General features: G+C 42.5%; 1 protein-coding gene across 2 annotated transcripts in view; it reads right to left on the bottom strand.

Annotated features, from left to right (window-relative positions):
• PAK3 (p21 (RAC1) activated kinase 3) overlaps nucleotides 1-6,708 on the bottom strand; it is a 295,510-nt gene extending 288,802 nt beyond the window's left edge. Inside the window, exon 1 of one of the 2 annotated variants that reach the window (XM_070783965.1) lies at nucleotides 6,463-6,708. The gene's annotated coding sequence lies outside the window, so the exon portion shown is untranslated. The remainder of the gene's footprint in view (nucleotides 1-6,462) is intronic. The other variant, XM_070783962.1, reaches the window with a different exon arrangement.
• Between the last annotated feature and the right edge of the window lie 16,348 nt (nucleotides 6,709-23,056).

Genomic DNA, 23,056 nt, shown 5'->3' with positions numbered 1-23,056 from the left:
ACGGACTGTATCCCGCTGGGCTCCTCTGTCCATGGAACTTTCCAGGCAAGAATACTGGAATGGGTTGCCATTTCCTCTGGTGGAATCTTCCCAACCCAGGGACTGAACCTGTGTCTCCTAAGTCTCCTGCATTGGTGGGCAGATTCTTTATCACTGAGCCACCTGGAAAGTCCACTGTGAATTTACACTACAAAAATTCTGGCCACAATATGGAGAGACATATGTAGAAGGAAGTAGGCTGCACCACTATTTAATAATTTGTAAAACTTTGAAACAATGTAAAAATTCACCAATAAAGCTTGGATTAAAAAAAAAAATTAGGTCACAACTGGATGACAGAATACTATGCAACTGCTAAAAAGAATGAACTAGCTAGATGTATACTGGCAGGCAAAGACCTCCAGACACAGTGTCCAGTGAAGTGCACACTATAGAGCAGTATATGGTGTCTTGGTCACATCTTTTATGACTATTTTAGGCACATGAATACATATATGAATATTCATAGAAACACACACTTAACTATACATACCAAACTGTGAACATAGTGGGTAATCAGTGGTGGAGAGGCCAGGAACATTCTACTTCATATTCCTATTTTTACAAGCCATAAGCATGTATTATTTTGATCATAAAAATGCTTTCTTTAAAGAAGGAGTGAGGCAAGCTGTACTACTCCCCCACAATGTCCAGCTCCCACTCCAAACCTCTAAAAATGTCCCCTTCAAGGACATGGTGTTCCAGAATCTAAGACAATTTCTAATTCCCAAAGACATGAGCTTTTGCTGTTTAGAAGTTGAACTAGGACGAGAAAGTCTGGAAAGAGGTAGAAGCGTTGTTGCCTTTTTTCAGAAGAGCTTGTTTCATGTAGTGGTGACATTATGGACATCCTTTCTAGAACGATCTCCCTCTCCCATTCTTCCAAGTCTCCCACCTTTCTTTATGCCATGCCTCCTTTTCTCCTTATCTCTTTCATAATGTTGGGAGAAAGGGAAATGGCTAGCTCATTTCAGTTCCTTTTTTGTTTTTCCTTCAACTCCAGGATTCAATCCCATTCTTTCATCCTAAAGAAATTTCACTCTATACCACTCCAGTCTATTTGGCACAAGGCTCATCCCAGTACTTCCAATTTCCCCTTAAATAAGACTGACAATTCCAGCTCTGGGAGTCTTCAGAATTTAGGGAGCATCTACATGTGATCCTAGGCTGTGTACCAACACCAACAGCCAGCAGACCAGGAGCTACAAACCTAGATGACGCTGGCATTACATGCCTGTGGTAGCGGATGTGGGCCCTTCCCTGGGGAGTGCATCAGTAGATTTCATCAGGCTTTCAAGGAAGTCCTTGGTCCATGCAATGTTAATAATGACCAAGGTAGAGGGACTGGGATGATTTAATCACCCACTGGGTATCTTGGCAGAACACCCAGGCCTTAGGTTTCCAGCTGGCTGCATGGCTTGGTGAATCAGACAACCATACGCTCAAAAGGAATGGAGATCCGGAGATACAAGGAAGCAGGCCTTTGAGGCCTCCCAGAGAAACCTGTTCCTCTGCTACAGCCCACACAACTCAGCCTTGGACATGACCTCCAAGTCCCACTGAATGAGCCAATCCACACTCAAATATACAAGACTATAGCTGGGCAGGCTCCTTTGTACATGGAATTCTCCAGGCAAGAACACTGGAGTGGGTAGCCAGTCTCTTCTCCAGGGTATCTTCCCAACCCAGGTATCGAACCCAGGTTTGCTGCATTGCAAGCAGATTTTTTACTGTCTGGTCACCAAGGAGGCCCCATACAAGAACACAGCTGGGTATGAAGCTGTGTAAAGAGCATAAGGAGGCAGCAGATCTGATTTTTAGCTTTTAGGAGGACTTCTGTTCTGACATATGGTAGCTGTGTGACCTTGGGTAGCTTACTGCACTTCTCTGGGCCTCATTTGCCTCATCCAAAGAGAACGTTTGAATCAGGTGAACTTCACGAGGCACTTGCAGCTCTACCGTGCTATGACTCGCCCCTCTCGGATAGGCATTTCCACTAAGCTCTCCAGGACAGAGAATGACTTCACTCTCACTTTCCAGCATCACATCTTAAAGTCACACAGTTTCCTCTTGTGGTTGAACCTAAATGCTTCCTACTGCGATGGAAGCTTGCCGCTTGCATGTGGGAAATTGCTGGTCCATGTACAGAGCACGGTAGACTGCTAACTCTAATGCCCTCACCTCAGTCTCTACCTCAAACCCAGTCTGCAATGATTATTCAGTGGTTAATCCTCAAGAACTCTATCCTTTCAAGGCAGCTTGTAAGGAAAAGAAGGAATTAACAGAGAGTCACGGGAATCAGGAAGGGTCAATGGTCATGAGAGTGGTTTTGCTTTTGCTTTAAATTTCCTTAAAGATGGCCATGACTTCCTACTGGCAAAAGGGACCCTGGAAACTGGTCAAGAAACCTCTCCTGTGAACAGGACTCTGGTCCAGATGGGGCACTGGGGCCACTGGAGAGGACCCCATAGCATTCAGCTTCCAAGATGGTCCTTTAGAACTGCTTCTGCAGGAGGATGAGTCTGAAGGATAAAAGCAATTTTCCAACTACATTTAATTCCCACCTCCAGGGCTCTCTGGTCAGCAGGGTGCATTCAGATTGACGGGATTTCCTTGAGGCTGCACTGATGATACCTCTGGACCAGGAAATTAAAGGCCATGCTGAAAGTGTCAGGATGTGAAAGGAGTAACCCCAGAGAACTGAGTCACCCAAGGTTGGATGAGGATATAGGTTTTTTGCAGTCAAAGCAGAGCAGAGAACTGAGGCAGACTGCCCAATAAGGCAGCAGAAAAACAGGACTAGGGCCCGAACTATTGAGATAATTGCCTTAATTCTTCACTTCCCTTTCATAATAACCTTGAGTTTAATAGAGCCTTTCTTCTAAGGAGCTCAAAATACTTGCAGGGATATTATCTTAGTTGTCATCACACCATCACAGTCAGTGAGAGCAATGATCATTATCAGCTTCATTTTACACATGGGGGAAGGAAAGCCTACAGGGCTGAAGGGAGTCATCCAAGTTTACTCAGCAAGACAGTGACAGCTGCCAAACTCAGTGCAAAAATGCTCTTGCCTGGCATTGCCCAAAGAATGTTCTTCCCCACACCAGCTCCGCCAAATGCTTGCTGGAACAGCAGGTTCTGTGGGCAAAGATATACACTGGCTTAGTGATGGCTTTTAGAAGCCCTGCAATAAACAAAACTGTTTCTGTTTAAGCAAGAATTTCTCAAAGTTAACTTAACCACAAAACTCAGTGGGTGTGTGTGGGGGGGGTGGGTGGGTGTGAGTGGGGGGATAGGTGGGTGTGAGTGTGTGTGTAACACCTACTACCATCCTATGGAACTAGTCTTTTCAGAACCCGCCTTAGGAAGCACTGTCCTAGCCATTAGGCTAATCTGAGTATCACCATAGTAACAGATCACTTCCGTTCTAGCCCAAGCTGTAGAGGATGTTTCTTAGAGAAACGCCCCATACCTTCTGATACTGACAGCCAGTGACCAAAGGACCTTGATGCACCCAAAGGACCTCAGGGCATCATTTCCTCTGCAGCAGGGCACTGGCCAGATGAGAGGAAGCCGATTCAAGCTTGCCTACTTCTGCTGGCACACCACATCTTTCAAATAGAAGCCAGAGCTATTTTGGGTCTTCATTGAAGGGAGTAAATGCCTGGGATGCTGGTCCAAACGTTCAAGGTCCACACTCTTAACTAGCAGAATATTGTGCTCACCAGGCACTTCCAGTAGAAATCATCCATCTCTTAGGTTCATTCCTAGTGCCATTCATCAGCCCATGCAATCAGTGCCCACACAACAAAACAGAAGACTCAGAATCTGCCCCTCTTCTGGCTTCATTGCATGAGTATTAGAGTGGTCATCATATATCCATTTTAGAACTAACACACGGCACAGAAATATTGTGCTATTATTAATTACCAGTGACACTACTAAAAGTACCTAAAATGTAAAACTCCCTGAAGACTCTGTCCTGATTAATTTGTATTTTATATACAATTCGGGGCTTCCCAGGTGGCGCTAGTGGTAAAGAATCCACTTGCCAATACAGGAGACATAAGAGACATGGGTTTGACTCGGGTCAGAAAGATCCCCTGGAGGAGGGCATGGCAACTCACTCTAACATTGTTGGCTGGAGAATCCCATGGACAGAGGAGCCTGGTGGGCTATGGTCCGTAGGATCTCAAAGAATCAGACACAAGTGAAGTGACTTAGCACGCACGCATATAAAATTCAAATGATAGAAGATCACAGAGGATTTCATATTTACTACTGCCATTTTCACGTTTTCTTTTAGTGTTTATTAAACATCCACACCATGAGGGAAAACACTTCCACTGAAATTGGTAAATTTGTATGCAAAAAGTAAATGTAATACAAATATACCTTTCTGTATCCATCCATTGTTATGGGAACAATTTTGTATAAATTGCTTTTTGGTATAATATTCACTGTAAAGGTCACAGGGGCACTGTTATTTAAGATGATCTGATTATGAATCCTTTTGTAAAACAACAAATTCTGCAATGTGAATACTGTCCCCATCTAGTTCATTTGCCTTGTTAATCCATAATTATATATATCAGATTTGCTTAAAGCAAAACACACTAATATTAATAAACGAGCTAGACATTTCTTAAGATGGGGATGTATTCTGATCTGTATCAGTCTGCAATACTGGCTCCTTTTGAATTCACTATTAATCACCATCCCAGTCCAAGGAGATTCATCCTAACTTTGTTGAGAATGTAACAGTGACCCGTCCAAGGATTCCTCTATCTTTATATATGCTGTCACTTCAATTTAACCACCTGGTGAATTAATTCTTCAAGACCCATTCAAATGTCACTTCCGCCATGAAACCTTTCTTGATCTTCTCCCCACTCCTCTAGGCAGGCTTCCCTCTTCCATGGTCTTACAGTACCCTGCCCAGGCCTTGTCAAACTCTACTGTAATTATCTGTTTACACCTTCTCGCTCGCCTACCAGACTGTACACTCCCTGAGAGCTGAGATGATGTTTCATTCATTTATTCATTTCTATACTTCCAATACCTAACACCTCTGGTGCATAGCAGGTGTTTAATAAATGTCAGTTGTTTGACTAAATGATCACTGTTCTTAATTGTACATTTTTCGACCCTGAAAAACAACACTTTATTAAAATCATAAATTAAAATGTCAAAGAGGAGGCTTACTAGTTTTGTTCATTTTTATTGAACTCTCTCTCTTTGGTAAAAAAAAAAAATTGCCATGCCAATTCACACCTTATGGATCAACCAACAAAAAACCCTCTAAACCAAATTCACAACTAATGCATAATGCTTTTAGTATGTCCGTTTTCTCCAAACAAAATAGAGCTACCTCCTAACCCACTGCTAACATCACTGCAGTAAAGACATGAGGATTCACTAATTAAAGGGGTGGGGTGAGGAAGTGGGGTGGGGGGAGTTACTGCAGGGATCACTGTAAGAGCTTTGTATCCTCATTGGCTGAGAAGAGAAGCCTGTTAAGAAAGTTGGGCATCTTTGAGGGAACAATAATGATGTCCAGTAGGACTTGGCCAACCTGGCTAGAGATTCCACATCCAGAATGTCCTAAGCGACAGCCCCAGCTGGGGGGATTTCCATGACTTTGAAACCATCATTACCCTTCTGATGTGGACAGAACAGGTTGGACCTGATCTGCCTGTGTGTTACTGCAATCTGGCTTGGCATGGGATGATACCCAAGGACATGTAATGCCAAGAGTAGCCCAGCCCCGTGGTGCAGACACACACACACACACACACACACACACACACACACACACCCCCCACTCCAAATCACGCTCAAAAACCCCACACAAAACCTGCACCATCTCCCTCCCAAATTTGCATTCCTGTGTGCCAGTCACACACAGGGAGTGCCCCTCACATTCCCTCACTTCCCCAGACTGCCCCATCCACACCCCACTCTACCGGCAGACTGTAGCCTAGCCTGGAACTGGAAGCTGGTGGGGACTGGTTTTGTTGTAGGCAACAAAGCCTCATGCACCCAGGCGTCCCGCTGACTCTATCCATCTCTCCCCGCCCCCACCCATGAGCGCCCCCAACAAGAGAAAGCTCAGCTCTGGGAAGTGGATGTGGGCACTGGGGGCCCAAAGAAAGAGAGCTTTAGAGGTGGGCAGGGTCACGAGTCCGGGCAGCTACCGAGCTCTCTCCATGAAGCCACAGGGACGGCGAACTGGCAAAGGGACCGGACTGCCCTCCCACTGCATCGCATCCCATCTATTCATAGAAAAAGACCAAAACCTGAGAAATAATCTTACCCTCCCGTCTGCCCCGTGCCCTACCCCCTCCCCACCCCCGCCCCAACGGCTCTTGGAGCCACTGGCGTTCCAGCAGCCTGCAACAAAGCGCCCCCGACACAGACCTGTTCCAGCCTCTTCGTGGCCCGAGCGGAGGGGAGCCGTTGCCCAGGGTTCTGCCCTTCGGCGCCGGGCAGCAGGCGCCGGGGATGGAAGGAGGAGCAAGTACTGGGAGAGGAATGAGGACAAGAGGGGATGGGAGTCACAGCAGCCGCGGCGGTGGCCGTAGAAGGAGGAAGAGGAGGAGGTGGACAAGGAGGAGAAGGAGGAGGCGGCGGCTTCTGTGGCAGCTGCGGAGGATGCTCCGGCGAGGGGCAGGGCTGGGCGCGCGGGGCGTGGGCTCACGTGCGCCCCATGGCCTGGGGATGCGCGCGCGCCTGGGTGTATAAGAGCATCTGGGTGTATTTTGACTGCGATTATTCCAATTCCGACCTAGTCTGGAATTTATGGTTCCTGCAGCCAGGCGGAACTGAAGCCCTTTCAGTCTCCCAAACCTGATTATGCTGGTCTGGGGATCGGGGTTGGAGGTGCAATGAGCGAGATGGGGGAGAAGGGGCTCAGCACTAGGGTGCCAGGCCTGCCATTAATGAACACGTCCTTACCTTCAGTCTTCTTTCTGGGCACTGATAAATTGCATCCTTTAACACGTATCTTTGGAAAACCTATAGCTAAGGAGACTAAGACACGAAGAGACCAAGGACAGTCACCATCACATGGTATTGAGTGAGCTGCTCGCTATGTCGGCGCTGTCTGGACTACCCAGAAGGCAATTTCTGTTCTAACTTGGGGTTAACTTTCGGGAGTTGAGGCGCCATAACTTCATACAGGATCTGAGTTTCCGCCTTTTCTCCTGTCTCTCACTCCATTGCCAAATCTCTGTGCTTGTACCAAGGTGTGAGGGTAGGTGGGTACTAAGTCCAGCTTCAGCCCTGTCTGACCCTATGGACCATAGCCCGCCAGACTCCTCTGCCCATGGGATTCTCCAGGGAAGAATACTGGAGTGGGTTGCCATGCCCTCCTCCAAGGGATCCTCCCAACCCAGGGATCGAGCCCACATTTCTTACATCTCCTGCATTAGGCAGGTAGGGTCCTTACTGCCAGCGCCACCTGGGAAGCCCTGTAACCAAGGTGGCATGCAGTCGGTTCTCTACTTTTTAGTCTGCTCATCCAGCCAGTATTATCCAGATGCCTGGTTTCACTGGTGTCAAGCAGTCACTTCGTCCTCATGCCACTCTCCCTCTAGAAGTGGGGCACTCAGTTTAGATGAGAACCAAGACTTGTTTCCTGGAAGTCAGAGGGGTGATGAATATCAGGCATCCAGCTGGAGACTATTTGGATCTGCACCCCTCAAGCTAAGATAAAGTGAATCCAATTGAAAGACACATAATTTTTCTCCATGACCGAATCCTTGATGAACCCCTTTCTTTGAGCCCTGCTGAAGGTCTCCTTCCCACTCATGACCTTTTGAGCATTCCAATTCATCTTGTCCAGTGGCTTCTGCTTGTAGATTAACAAAGCACTTCCTAATAGTGGTATCCCTACCATGTCACCTCTGTGAATTAAGCAAGGAAAATATAATTATTTGCATTTTACAGATGAGGAAACGGATTTAACAAAATTAAGTGTATTTGCCTAACGTTATGAGGAACCATGTACCAAGGGCACAGGATAAAAATCTTTGGAACTGACCAAGCCCCATAGCAACTGTTGTCATGAGCCTCCAGATCTAAACTGACCAGTTCCCCTGACCCCGTATTAGGTAAAATACCCACCCTATAGCATCCTAACCAATCACCTAATACCAGCATTCCAGTAGGAATTTTCTCTATCTTAAGGCTATAAAGATTGAATGCTAGCCTGCTTAAAGGGTTTGGCTCTTCCTTGAGCCAGCCCCCTGTTCTAACAGCATCTCCCCCTCTAATAAACTTTACTCTCCTCTCATTCTCCCTCATCTCTGGAAATTCTTTTCCAACCCGCACATGGTCCACAACACATTACAGGCTAATAAGGGCTCTTCAAGGGTCACTAGTGGTAAAGAACCTGCCTGCCAATGAAAGAGACTAAGAGATGTGGGTTCAGTCCCTGGGTTGGGAAGATTCCCTGAAGAAGGGCATGTCAACCCACTCCAGTATTCTTGCCTGGAGAATCCCATGGACAGAGGAGTCTGGTGATTTATGGTCCATAGGGTGGCAAAGAGTCAGACACGGCTGAAGTGACTTAGCACATACACACAGGCTAATAAGTGGCAGATCCAGAATTGGGACTCAAGTCTTCAGATTTTTAGGGCAAAGCTCATTTTTTCCCCTTGTCTTTTTTTTTTTTTTTTTTCCTGAACCATGGGCCTTGTGGGATCTAAGTTCCCCAGTGACCAAGGATCAAACCCAGGCCCTAGCAGTGAAAGCACTGAGTCCTAATCACTGAACCACCAGGCAATTCCCAAAGCTCCTATGTTAAATGACACCTTGCAAAGAAATTTCAAATTCATCTATTGATCTCCATGTTGGAAGGTAATGGTTTAGTGCATTGTCTAAATAGAAATTAAGTAAAATGAGATTTTGAAAAAGTATTTCAGTTAGGTGGATGCATTCAGGTGCAACTCACAAGTTAGGAAACAGAAAAGAGGTAATAACTTTTAGGTCTCAGTCCCCAACCAGCATACAAAAATGTTTCTTTTGATTCTGCTACCAACATCTCCTGTAAGAATAATTTGGTACAGAAAGGACAGTAGAAAGAGGATGCATTTTAATTTCCTGGGGGTGATAACCTTATGAATATTTCCCCCATGAGCTAAGTCTTTGTCTTCTAAGTCATGAGAAGAAACCATCATTTGTCATCAGGGGAGGAACCCTGTCTCCCACACAGCAGCCCTGGCAGTCCCAAGAGTATGCAGATGGCCATCAGGCAGAAGAGGCTGGCAGTGCTGGGGGCAAAAGCTGTGCTCTGGGGCCATACAGCTCTAGCTGAAAAATCTTGGAGAACGACAGTATGGATGCATGCATGCTGCGTCGCTTCAGTCATGTCCGACTCTTTGTGATCCCATGGATTGTAGCCCACCAGGCTCCTCTGTCCATGGGATTCTCCAGGCAAGAATACTGGAGTAGGTTGCCATCCACTTGTAAAATAGGTGGAGAGATGCGAGAACCAAATGGAGTGATACTGTAACTGAGCAGGATGCTCTGGGGCCTTCTCAGGATAGATCCTCTCTCCCATATCCTCTGTTGCAGTGCCTCTCTCTAAAGTACCCAGATAATAGTATCTCATTCATATTTCCTGAGTTTTTCAGATGCTAAAACCACCACCTAATGGAAGAAATTAACTACTTGATGATCAGGAGGATGTAGCGCCCCCCACCCCCACCCACCTACCAGCGCCTAAGGATGTTAACTGCCCTGTAGCCTCAACATCAACCAGAGAGTTGTGCTGGAAATCATCACATTCTTTGAGACACTCATCCCCCATCTTGCTTTTAAAAATGCTTTGCTTGGGGACTTCCCTAGTTAGAACTTCCAGTGGTTGAAATTCAGCATTTTCACTGCTCAGGCCTGGGTTCAGTCCCTGATTGGGGAACTAAGATCCTGCATGCCCTGTGGCATGGCCAAAAAAGAATGCTCCCCAGTGGTGCAGTGGTACAGAATCTGCCTGCCAATGCAGGAGACACAGGAGACTCGGGTTTGATCCCTGGGTCGGGAAGATCCCCAGGGGGAGGGCATGGCAATCCACTCCAGTGTTCTTGCCTGGGAAATCCCGTGGACAGAAGAGCCTGGTGGGCTACTATCCATAAGGTCACAAAGAGTCAGACACGACTGAAGCGACTTGGCAGGCATGCACAAAATCCTTTGGAAATTCAAGGTTTTGGGGGGCATGAACCCCTCCCCCTGGTTCTCCTTGCTTCCCTGTGCAATAAACCTCTGTGTGCTCCAAACTCTGACCTTTCCATATTTATATTTGTTTGGTCTCACAGTGCCTTGGGCACACAAACTTGCCTGAGACATAGCAAGACTCAATAAATGATAGGTATTATTGTTAGAGAGAGAAAAGCAACAACTACATTAATGAGTCTTTCTCCATTAAAAGCAGAAACTCTTTATCACTGTGGTACCTCAACACTGAGAGCATGTGGAAGAAGAGATTGCTTTTCTCCAGGATAGGAGGATCGAGTGCTGGTGACAGGCGATAGGCAAGATAAACAGAGATGAGGGATTTCCTGCAACTACTGAGGACCAGCATGGAAGAGAACAGGATTAGAAGACAACGATGAAAAAGAGGGTGTCTAAGACTGGGCCTGTAGGCCAGTTCACAGTTTTGTAACAATGTACATGGTTTACTCAAAGGGGTGTTTTGGCTTTTCTAAACAAGTTCCTTTTATCAAAAGACTTAATAAAGAGCTCCATTCAGAATCTGTCAGAAATACCTGAATCTGACATTTAGCTAGGGACTCCCTGTTCTGATTTGGTACCAAGGAGAGATTATTCTTGTTTGAGCCTTGCCAAGCACAGAGAGCTTGAGTCATAACAATGCTCAGAGCCAAGCTGCAGAAAAATTGTAAAGGAGGTGAAATTTGTCTCTGACACCCTTCGAGGTCTCTCTGTGTTACATACACCCTTATCTTCCCACTTAAAAATCCTTGGACATCAAAATCCCTGACTTTCCCAACCAGGAAAAATGACCTAGATTTAGAATGAAGTGCCTTTATATGCTTCTCAAAAGGAAGACTAGAAGGAGGAAACAACGCTAAGCCCAATGAAATGGATCACTAATGGAAGAAGGTCAGGCTTTCAGGGTGGTAAAGATACCTCGGGTGCCCTCATACCTTTTAGGTATGAGATGTTCCATGAATAAGACCAGGCCTTGGAAATGTAAATTCACATCATAACAGAAACCCAGAACAGGAAGAGGCATTAGTTATTATTTCCAGCCCAACTCCTTTGTTTCCCAAGTATTGATTAAACCAAGGCTCAGAAAGGTTAAGTGACTCTTCCATGACCACAGAGCTCCCAAGGAGAGTCAGGACTTGAATTCCAGGCACAAATCTATTTCCACTACAATGTCTTACTCCATCTACCAGGAAGAAAACCAGGAACAATTGCTTAGGATCGATATCTGAGACTGTTCTGGGTACATAAGGACGACGTGAAAATAAGAACAGAGGACCAAAATTAAGGCGCAGTCCTGCTTCTTGCTTCCTTTAGCTTGTTCCTGACAAGTAAGTTTTCTGAGTCTCTATTTCAAACAAGATTGACATGTAGAATCATCTATGTGATGCCAGGCACCTGACTCTGGAAATGATATTAGAGGTATAAGACTATACTGAGGGTGGACAGAATCCTGGTCATTCCCTGAATCTTTTATTTATTATTGTGATAAGAATGTTTAATATGAGACCTACCCTTTTAAAAACATTGTTTAAGTATACAATGTGTGTGTGCTAAGCCGCTTCAGTCATGTCTGACTCTTTGTGACCCCATGGACTGTACTCCACCAGGCTCCTCTGTCCATGGGATTCTCCAGCCAAGACTACTGGAGTGGGTTGCCTGCCATTTCCTCCTCAAGGGGATTTTCCCAACCTAAGGATCGAACTCAAGTCTCTTATGTCACCTGCATTGGCAGGTGGGCTCCTTAACACTGGCACCACCTGGGAAGCCCCAAAATTGTTAACTATAGGCACAATGTACAAAAGATCACTGGGATTTAGTCATCTTGCATCACTGAAACTTTATACCCATTGAATAGCCCCTAACCATCCCCCCTCCTCCCAATACCTGGCAACAACCATTCTATTCTCTGGATATTGGTGCCCATTGGGGTGCTGATAGGCATTGCATTGAATCTTTAGGCCACTTGGGGTGATATAGACATGTTAACAATATTAAATCTTTAAATCTATGAATACAAGATGTCTTCCCATTTACTTGTGTCTTTTCACATTTCTTTCACAAGTGTTTTGTAGTTTTCAATGTATCAATTTTTGATCTCTTTGGTTAAGTTTATTCCAAAGCAATTTATTATTTTTGATGTTACTGTAAATGATATTGCTTCCTTAAATGCCTTTTTGAATAGTTTCTTCTTGGTGTATAGAAATGCAACTGGTTTGTGTATGTTGAGTTTATATTCTGCAACTTCATTGAATTCATTTATTAGCTCTAACAGTTTTGGCGGGGATGTAGGGGGAGTCTTTAGGGCTTTCTACAAAGAGGATCATGTCATCTGCAAACAGAGAAAATTTTTACTGGTTCTTTTCCCATTTGGATCCCTTTTTGTTCCATCCAGTTGCTCTGGCTGGGACTGCCAGTACTATGTTGAATAAAAGTGGCAAGAGTAGACATCCTTGCCAGGTTCCTGATCTTAAAAGAAAAGTCTTCTGTTTTTCACCACCGAGTATGATGTTAGCTATGGGCATTCCATATATGGCCTTTATTTTATTGAGGTGATTTCCTTTTTTTCCAGCTTTATTAAGGTATAATGAACAAATAATTATTGTATGCATTTAAGATTGTACATCAGTACTCTGTGAAAAGAAGAGAAGGGAAAAGCAAAGGAGAAAAGGAAAGATATACCCATGTGAATTCAGAGTTCCAAAGAATAGCAACGAGAGATAAGAAAGCTTTCCTCAGCAATCAATGCACAGAAATAGAGGAAAACAATAGAATGGGAAAGACTAGAGATCTCTTCAAGAAAATTAGAGATACCAAGGGAACATTTCATGCAATGATGGGCTCGATAAAGGACAGAAATGGTATGGATCTAACAGAAGCAGAAGATATTAAGAAGAGATGGCAAGAATACACAGAAGAACTGTACAAAAAAGATCTTCACGACCAAGATAATCACGATGGTGTGATCACTGACCTAGAGCCAGACATCCTGGAAAGTGAAGCCAAATGGGCCTTAGAAAGCATCACTATAAACAAAGCTAGTGTAAGTGATGGAATTCCAGTTGAGCTATTTCAAATCCTGAAAGATAATGCTGTGAAAGTGCTGCACTCAATATGCCAGCAAATTTGGAAAACTCAGCAGTGGCCACAGGACTGGAAAAGGTCAGTTTTCATTCCAATCCCAAAGAAAGGCAATGCCAAAGAATGCTCAAACTACTGCATAATTGCACTCATCTCACACGCTAGTAAAGTAATGCTCAAAATTCTCCAAGCCAGGCTTCAGCAATATGTGAACCGTGAATTTCCTGATGTTCAAGCTGGTTTTAGAAAAGGCAGAGGAACCAGAGATCAAATTGCCAACATCCGCTGGATCATGGAAAAAGCAAGAGAGTTCCAGGAAAACATCTACTTCTGCTTTATTGCCTATGCCAAAGCCTTTGACTGTGTGGATCACAATAAACTGTGGAAAATTCTGAAATAGATGGGAATACCAGACCACCTGATCTGCCTCTTGAGAAATTTGTATGCAGGTCAGGAAGCAAGTTAGAACTGGACATGGAACAACAGACTGGTTCCAAATAGGAAAAGGAGTATGTCAAGGCTGTATATTGTCACCCTGCTTATTTAGCTTCTATGCAGAGTACATCATGAGAAACGCTGGACTGGAAGAAGCACAAGCTGGAATCAAGTTTTCTGGGAGAAATATCAATAACCTCAGATATGCAGATGACACCACCCTTATGGCAGAAGGTGAAGAGGAACTAAAAAGCCTCTTGATGAAAGTGAAAGTGGAGAGTGAAAAAGTTGGCTTAAAACTCAACATTCAGAAAATGAAGACCATGGCATCTGGTCCCATCACTTCATGGGAAGTAGATGGGGAAACAGTGGAAACAGTGTCAGACTTTATTTTTGGGGGCTCCAAAATCACTGTAAATGGTGATTGCAGCCATGAAATTGAAAGATGCTTACTCCTTGGAAGGAAAGTTATGTCCAACCTAGACAGCATATTCAAAAGCAGAGATATTACTTTGCCAACAAAGGTTCGTCTAGTCAAGGCTATGGTTTTTCCCGTGGTCATGTATGGATGTGAGAGTTGGACTGTGAAGAAGGCTGAGCGCTGAAGAATTCATGCTTTTGAACTGTGGTGTTGGAGAAGACTCTTGAGAGTCCCTTGGACTGCAAGGAGATCCAACCAGTCCATTCTGAAGATCAGCCCTGGGATTTTTTGGAAGGAATGATGCTAAAGCTGAAACTCCAGTACTTTGGCCACCTCATGCAAAGAGTTGACTCATTGGAAAAGACTCTGATGCTGGGAGGGATTGGGGGCAGGAGGAGAAGGGGACCACAGAGGATGAGATGGCTGGATGGCATCACTGACTCGATGGACATGAGTCTGGGTGAACTCCAGGAGTTGGTGATGGACAGGGAGGCCTGGCGTGCTACGATTCATGGAGTGGCAAAGAGTCGGAAACGACTGAGTGACTGAACTGAACTGAACTGAGGAGCGTATTATAATGAAAATGAAAGTGAAAATCACTCAGTTGTGTCCAACTCTTTACGACCCCATGGGCTATAGTCCATGGAATTCTCCAGGCCAGAATACTGGAGTGGGTAGCCTTTCCCTTCTCCTGAAGATCTTCCTGACCCAGGAATCAAACCAGGTCTCCTGTACTGCAGGCAGATTCTATACCAACTGAGCTATGAGGGAAGCCCTATTATAATGAGACTCTCCTTAAAATAGAGTACCCAGAAAGAATCTAGTTAGTCAAGGTTTCCAGTTTATTAGGATCCTGTTAATTAAAGTTTTACTGTAATCTCAAAACAGAGAAAATATTGAAAAGAACCTCATCTTTAAAAAAATAGAACATAAAGCCCAACACTATTTAGTCTGTCTTCTTTTTTATTGTAGTATTTCCTATCTTAGCTGTTGACTGATTTTTTCCCAATAAACTGTGGAAAATTCTGAAAGAAATGGGAATACGAGATCACATGACCTGCCTCTTGAGAAATTTGTATGCAGGTCAGGAAGCAACAGGTAGAACTGAACATGGAACAACAGACTGGTTCTCAATGGGAAAAACAGTACACCAAGGCTGTATATTGTCACCCTGCTTATTTAACTTATATGCAGAGTGCCTCATGAGAAACGCTGGGCTGGAGGAAGCACAAGCTGGAATCAAGATTGCCAGGAGAAATATCAATAACCTCAGATATGCAGATGACACCACCCTTATGGCAGAAAGTGAAGAGGAACTCAAAAGCCTCTTGATGAAAGTGAAGGAGGAGAGTGAAAAAGTTGGCTTAAAGCTTAACATTCAGAAAACTAAGATATTGGCATCTGGTCCCATCACTTCATGGCAAATAGATGGGGAAACAGTGGAAACAGTGACAGACTTTATTTTGGGGGGCTCCAAAATCACTGCAGATGGTGACTGCAGCCATGAAATTAAAAGATGCTTGCTCCTTGGAAGAAAATGTAGACAGCATATTAAAAAGCAAAGACATTACTTTGTCAACAAAGGTCCATGTAGTCAAGGCTATGGTTTTTCCAGTAGTCACGTATGGATGTGAGAGTTGGACTATAAAGACAGCTGAGCACCAAAGAATTGATGCTTTTGAACTGTGGTGTTGGAGAAGACTCTTGAGAGTCCCTTGGACTGCAAGGAGATCCAACTAGTCCATCCTAAAGGATATCAGTCCTGAATATTCATTGGAAAGACTGATGTTGAAGCTGAAACTCCAATCCTTTGGCCACCTGATGGGAAGAGCTGACTCATTGGAAAAGGCCCTGATGCTGGGAAAGATTGAAGGCAGGAGGAGAAGGGGACGACAGAGGATGAGATGGTTGGATGGCATCACTGACTCAATGGACGTGAGTTTGAGTAAGCTCTGGGAGTTGGTGTTAGACAGGGAGGCCTGGTGTGCTGCAGTCCATCAAGTCGCAAAGAGTCGAACATGACTAAGCGACTGAAACGAACTGAAGCTGTTGAGAGCTATCTGGGATTAAAAAGTTCTCACAATATATGTGTAGCTGATTCACTTACCTGTATAGCAGAAACTAACATAATACTGTAAATCTACTATATTTCAATAATTTTTAAAAGTTATCACAAAATTTAGTAACTAGTCTCTCTATTCCTGTATATGTTCAAAACTTTCTATAATACAAATAATAAAAAAAGACATGGTCCCTGTAGTCTGAGAACTGGAAGGAGCTCAGCATTAGATTGATCATGGATTTCAATTACTGCTCTATATAAATTAGTATATAAAAATTATATATATATTAGTATAATTTCTCTAGAGGGCAAGGTGGCAATGTATATAAAAAATTTTTAAACTTCTGTTTTATGACAGTAAAGTTTCCCCAGGCTATCTCCTGAATTCCATAATTAGAAAAATAGTCAGGGGGCATGGTTGATGAGTTATTTCTATGAATAAGTTCTTTGTTTTGGACCCAATTTCTTGATCTACAAAATTGGTAATAATTTTTTAAACACATCTCTTTGCAAAACTGGGAAAAATGAAAGGCTTGTGGGAATAGTACTACATAATTCATAGTTTTCAGATACTGATGCTGAAGGCAAAATATGTTGGGTATGGATAATGTGTATGGTGTTTTGAAATTTAAATTATAAAGGAAATAAAAATTATTAATTTTAGACTATTTAAAGCATGCATGTTAAAATGGCAATAGCGAGCAGCAAAAGAATAGACATGTAATATATAACTTTCAAATTAGTAGAGAGAAAAGTGGAATGCAGAAGAAAAAAAAATCTTAGTCTAATAGAAGCTAAGGGAATTCCCGGGCAGTCTAGTGGTTAGGACTCAATGCTTTCACTTCCATGACTTGAGTTCAATCCTTGACCAAGGAACTAAGACCCTGCAAGCTGCTTGGCATGGCCAAAAATAAATAAATAAATAAAGCCAAGAAAAGAGGAGGAGGAAAATGAAATAGTAAAAAGGACAAATAAAAATCACATAAGGGGATAAGAATAAATCCAAATATATCAGTAGTAGCTCTGAATATAAATAGGCTAAAGTACTCAATAAAAATGTCAAGGATTGTCAGGATAAATAAATGAACAAAACCCAGTTATATACTGTTTAAAAGAGAAATAATTTCATTTAGACTTCAATGTAAGGACATGGAAAGACTATATATCAAAGGATAGAAAAATGTACTGGGCAAAAACTGACCAAAGAAACATGAAGTAGCTATTTTCATATAACACTTTTAAATGTATGGTAAAGTGTTATTAGAGGTGAAAGAAGTCACTTCATAATGGAAAAAGTCAATTCAACTAAGAAGATATAATATTTCTAAATGTGTAATTGCCTGTTAACATAGCCAAGGTTTTCTTCAAAACAACAATTGACAGATCTACAAGGATAAATTTATAGACCCACTATCATAGTGGGAGATTCTAACACATCTTTTATAGTAACTGATAGATCAAGCAAAAAATAAACAGTAAAGATATTAAAAGACTTGAACAGCATAACTAGCAAGCTGGATAAAATAGATATATATGTATAAAATTTCAACAATTAGAGAGTATACATTACTTTCAAGTATATTTGAAGCACATACAAAAATTAACCACATGCTAGCTTCAACAATGGAGAAGGCAATGGCAACCCACTCCAGTACTCTTGCCTGGAAAATCCCATGGACAGAGGAGCCTGGTAGGCTGCAGTCCATGGGGTCTCTTAGAGTCCGACACGACTGAGCGACTTCACTTTCACTTTTCACTTTCATGCATTGGAGCAGGAAATGGCAACCCACTCCAGTGTTCTTGCCTGGAGAATCCCAGGGATGGGGGAGCCTGGTAGGCTGCCGTCTATGGGGTCACACAGAGTCGGACACAACTGAAGCGACTTAGCAGCAGCAGCAGCTTCAACAAATTTCCAAGATTTGGTGTAGTATTAGATCACCTTCTCTAATTATAATGCAACTAAGTTATAAATCAGTATTTTTAAATGACTATGAAAAATTCACTTGTTTAGAAACTTGAAACACAATATTAGATAACTTATAGGTGAAAGAAAAATTATAATGAACATTAGATTTAGAACTGAATACTTGGAAAGAAACATAATGAAAAAATGCTGCATATCAAAATTTGTGAGATCATCTAAAATGATATTTACAAGGAAATGAATAGACTTAAAAGCTTTCACTAGAAAAAAGGGAAGGCTCAGAACTAATCTGTGAAACATGAAATTAAACATGTCAGACTAATCCTCAGGAAAGCAGAGGGAAGGAAATAATAAAGGTATAAGTGAGAGTCAATGAAATATAAAGCAAATATATAGATAGAAGTATCAACAAAACCAAGAATTATTTCTTTGAAAAGACTAATAAAATACAAAACCTCTAGAAAGATTAATCAGTGTGGAAAAAGACAGATGATGCATATATACCTTTTAGAATTTAAAAAGTGAGAGATACAGATGCTACAGAGATGAAACATAACAGTAAGATAATATAAAGAACTTCATATCAATACACTTGAAAACTTGGGTTTAAAAATGAGCTTATTCTTTGAAAAATACGATTACTAAAAGTGAATTTAGAAATAGAGAATCCAAAATGTCCTTTAACCACTAAAGAAAATGTCAGTACATAAAATTGTACCCCGGGGGTGGAGGGGAAACACTGGATGCACAGTTCTTGACAGGCTTAGTTGGTTGGTTCTACCAACCACTGAAGGAAAATATCATTCAATATTTCTCAATTTTTTCCAAAGAAAAGAAAATTAGTACACTCCTAGAGTTATTTTGGTACCAAAACCTAACAGAGGAATGATACAAGTCACTCTTATTCATGGTTGAGACATAAAAATTATTTTAAAACTTAGCAAACTAATGGCAGCCCACTCCAGCATTCTTGCCTGGAAAAATCCATGGACAGAGGATTGCAGGCGGGCTGCAGTCCATGGGGTTGTGTGACTGAGCACACATGCATGAGGGTATAGGGAAATGGGTTGGTAGCAATAAACTGGTAAAACTAAAAAACAAAACAAAAACCTTAGAAAACTACATTTAGCAACGTATTAAAATGATAATGAATATTTACCAAGTTGGGTTTACACCAGAAATGCAAGGTTACTTTGGAGAATTAGCATAATTCATCGTATTAACTGATTAAAAAGAAAAAAATCCCATATGATCATTTTACTAATATGGAAAACACATTTAATAATACTTAACATTCATTCATGATTTTAAAAGTCCCTTAGCTAATTAGGAACAAAAGGGCTCTTCCTATACCTGATAAAGTGCCCTATGCCAGTAAGTATAGCAGACATCATCCCGGGGAAATCTTGAAAGTATTTCCTTTAACATCAGAAACCAGACAAAGATGCCTCCTGGCACAATCCTTGTTCAGCCAGTGGAGGTTCCAGCAAGTTCAGTCAGACAAGGAAAAAAAATAAAAAAGTGGAGGAAAAAAAGAAAGAAATGGGTAATTATTTGAATTTTGTGTGGTATATTTTATATCGATTATATGTCAATAAAGCAGTTAAAAAAAACTTTCTGCCTTGATCCTGGCCTAACCTGAGCCAACCTGGCCTTACTTAATTTAAACTAACACCTTCGGTATTCAGGTAGAGTGATCCTGTAACAAGAAGATGTCAGCCCAAGGACTTCCACCTATGTGCCTCTCTCTTAGGTTAAGTACTTGGCGTAGGAACAGGAACTGGTGGCAGTTAGAGCTGCCTTTGAAGCATGGAGTCTCTGCGTCTATAATGATGTAGACCAAACTATGCATTATGATACCATCGAAGTAAAATTGGATGCTCAGTTTTGCCAGGTGAAGTGGCACTATTCCAGAAGGGGTAGACTTTTCACATCCAATCTGTTCCATTGAGTACATACCCAGTCGAGTAGGTCTGGGTGGAGCCAAGACCCCACCTCAAGAGAGCCTCTGACCTAGGCATTTTACCGCCATTATAGTCTAATTGAGGCAAGTGAAACAGACAACAAGCAGATGCCCCTATGCAGGAGCACTGGCTGCTTCTCAAAGAACCAGCTTTTGGTTTCATTGGTTTTCTCTACTGTCTTTCTGTTTTCTATATTATTGATTTATACTTTAGTCTTCATTATTTATTTTCTTCTAATTACGTTGCGTTTGTTTTTCTAATTTTTAAGGTGGAAGCTGAGATCATTGATTTGAGATCTTTCTTATTTTTAATTTTATTTTATTTTTAAATTTTACATAATTGTATTAGTTTTGCCAAATATCAAAATGAATCCATCACAGGTATACATGTGTTCCCCATCCTGAACCCTCCTCCCTCCTCCCTCCCCATACCATGCCTCTGGGTCGTCCCAGTGCACTAGCCCCAAGCATCCAGTATCATGCATCGAACTACTTCTAGTTACATACCACAAATTCTGTACATTATATTTTCATTTTCACTCAGTTCAAAATATTTTCTAATTTCCCTTTGATCTCTTCTTTGACTCATGGATTATTTGAAATTGCCTTATTCAGTTTTTAAATATATTTAAACACTTTTCAGATGCTTTTGTTATTAATTTCTATATTAATTCTATTGCAGTGAAAGAATATACATTGTATCACCTTAATACCTTAACATTTATTGAGACATTTTGTTCAACAGGGGCTTCCCTGGTAGCTCAGACAGTAAAGAATCTGCTTACAATGCAGGCAACCTGGGTTCCATTCCTGGGTTGGGAAGATCCCCTGGAGAAGGGAATGGCAACCCACTCCAGTACTCTTGCCTGGAAAATCCCATGGGCGGAGGAGCCTGGTAGGCTGCAGTCCATGGGGTCACGAAGAGTCAGACACGACTGAGCGACTTCACTTTCACTTTTCACTTTCATGCATTGGAGAAGGAAATGGCAACCCATTCCAGTATTCTTGCCTGGAGAATCCCAGGGACGGCGGAGCCTGGTGGGCTGCTGTCTATGGGGTGGCACAGAGTCAGACATGACTGAAGCAACTTAGCAGCAGCAGCAGCAATGCTAACTCAAAACCAAATTGAGTGAAATGTTATTTTTAAAAAAGTTTTCCATTTTTCTCATTAGTTGGTGTATATTATCAAAATGTGCTTCCCAGGTGGTGCTAGTGGTAAAGAACCCACTTGCCAGTGCAGGAGACATAAAAGACCGGGTTCAATCCCTGGGTCAGGAAGACCCCCTGAAGAAGGGAATGGCAACCCATTCCAGTGTTCTTGCCTGGGAAATCCCAAGGACAGAGGAGCCTGGTGGGCTACAGTCCATAAGGTTGCAAAGAGTCAGATACAACTGAAGTGACTTTGCACATATTATCAAAAATCATACCCAATCATTATTGTATTTAGAATTTTTTCAATAAAAATTTGTGGGAATCATTTTACTTTCTTATGATGAAAGTACATCATAAGTGCTTATGATGCTTATGATGAAGCTACATAATAATATTCTTACATTTTCTCTTGGCCTACAAAGTCTAAAGTATTTACTATCTGGCCCTTCACAGAAGAAAAAGTTTTCTACCCCCTGGGTAAGATAATAAATACAATAATAAATAATGCTAGTTAATACTGAGTACTTATTATATACTCAGGCATCACTCTAAGATGTTTACATGGATGATCACATTTATTTCTCACCATATTCCTATGTGCCATTATTCTGATTATGTTCATTTTATCCCTGTTACAATGGAACCACAGAGAAGTTACATAACCGACCCAAAGATGCAAAGCCAGGGTGTGGCGGAGCCAGGATTTGAATCCACAGTCTACCTCTGGAACGCAAACTGTCAATTGTTGTGCTATATAAACAATGGATCAGGCATCACACAGGCCCAAGAGCTGAACAAAACTTTCAAACTAGTCAAGGTCCTAGACTGGTGAGGAAAAGTCAGGCCCCACCTCTTGCTCTTTCCGTCCAAGTCATAGGACTCCGTAAGGGCAGTCCATGCTCTGAGAGGTCAACAATCGGAGGAGTAAGTGTACTACAGCAGCAGGAATCCTGGCAGATTTAGCCTGTTCACTTTCTCACAAGGAGCAGCAGAGCTTTTGTGGGAATTAGGAGGCTGGGTGAAACCCTCCCACACCCTGGCTGCTGCAGACATTCACACAGCCTGGGTATTGGGTTCTAAGGGTTACATGCCTGACAGACAAATGAGCCCTGAGTACTGGGGTGATCTCCCATCACATTCATGAGAAGGCAGCACTTATTCTTCCCAAACACCTCGGGTCCCAAGTATTCAGGTGACAAATGAGTTAGGTCCCAGGGGGTACAAACAACCCTGGCAGCAGAATAGAGAAGTAAAGTGAAGAATATGCATTTTCATAATGAAAGGAGATGAAATATGGTGTTCTGGCCAGCAGAAGTCAAGGGCCAAAGGTAGTTCTCTCTGAGAAGCTGAATTAGCAGGGAGTCAAAACCTCTGGCCAAAGACATTTGAGGCTCTCTAGGCCCACGCTAGTTATTGGAAATAATCTGGTTACCCAGCAGGTCCAAAGCTTTGAGGAATGGCTGTGGAGTTCTTAGGATGAAAGAGGACTTTGGGTTTTAATGGGTTCAAGAGATTTTAATATTGTTGTATCAAAGAGATACAAACTCAGGCCCAAGAAGCGACTCCAGTAGATCTCTGTAGCTCATTCAATGCCCGAAACACAACCTGCATGACCTTTTTTTTTTTTTGTCCTCACTCCAAGCTAGCAGTCTTTGTTTTTGCAGCAACAACTATGCTCCAGTAGGAAGAGCTCGGCATGCCCTGTGTCACTGTTACCATGGACTTCAACTCTGGCCTCTTTCCTCTTAA

The sequence above is a fragment of the Bos indicus genome, chromosome X (genome assembly GCF_029378745.1).
Source record: "Bos indicus isolate NIAB-ARS_2022 breed Sahiwal x Tharparkar chromosome X, NIAB-ARS_B.indTharparkar_mat_pri_1.0, whole genome shotgun sequence".
In the NCBI taxonomy this organism is placed as follows: domain Eukaryota; kingdom Metazoa; phylum Chordata; class Mammalia; order Artiodactyla; family Bovidae; genus Bos; species Bos indicus.
The sequence above is the reverse complement of the archived record's forward strand: the minus strand, read 5'-3'. Positions and strand labels throughout refer to the sequence as shown.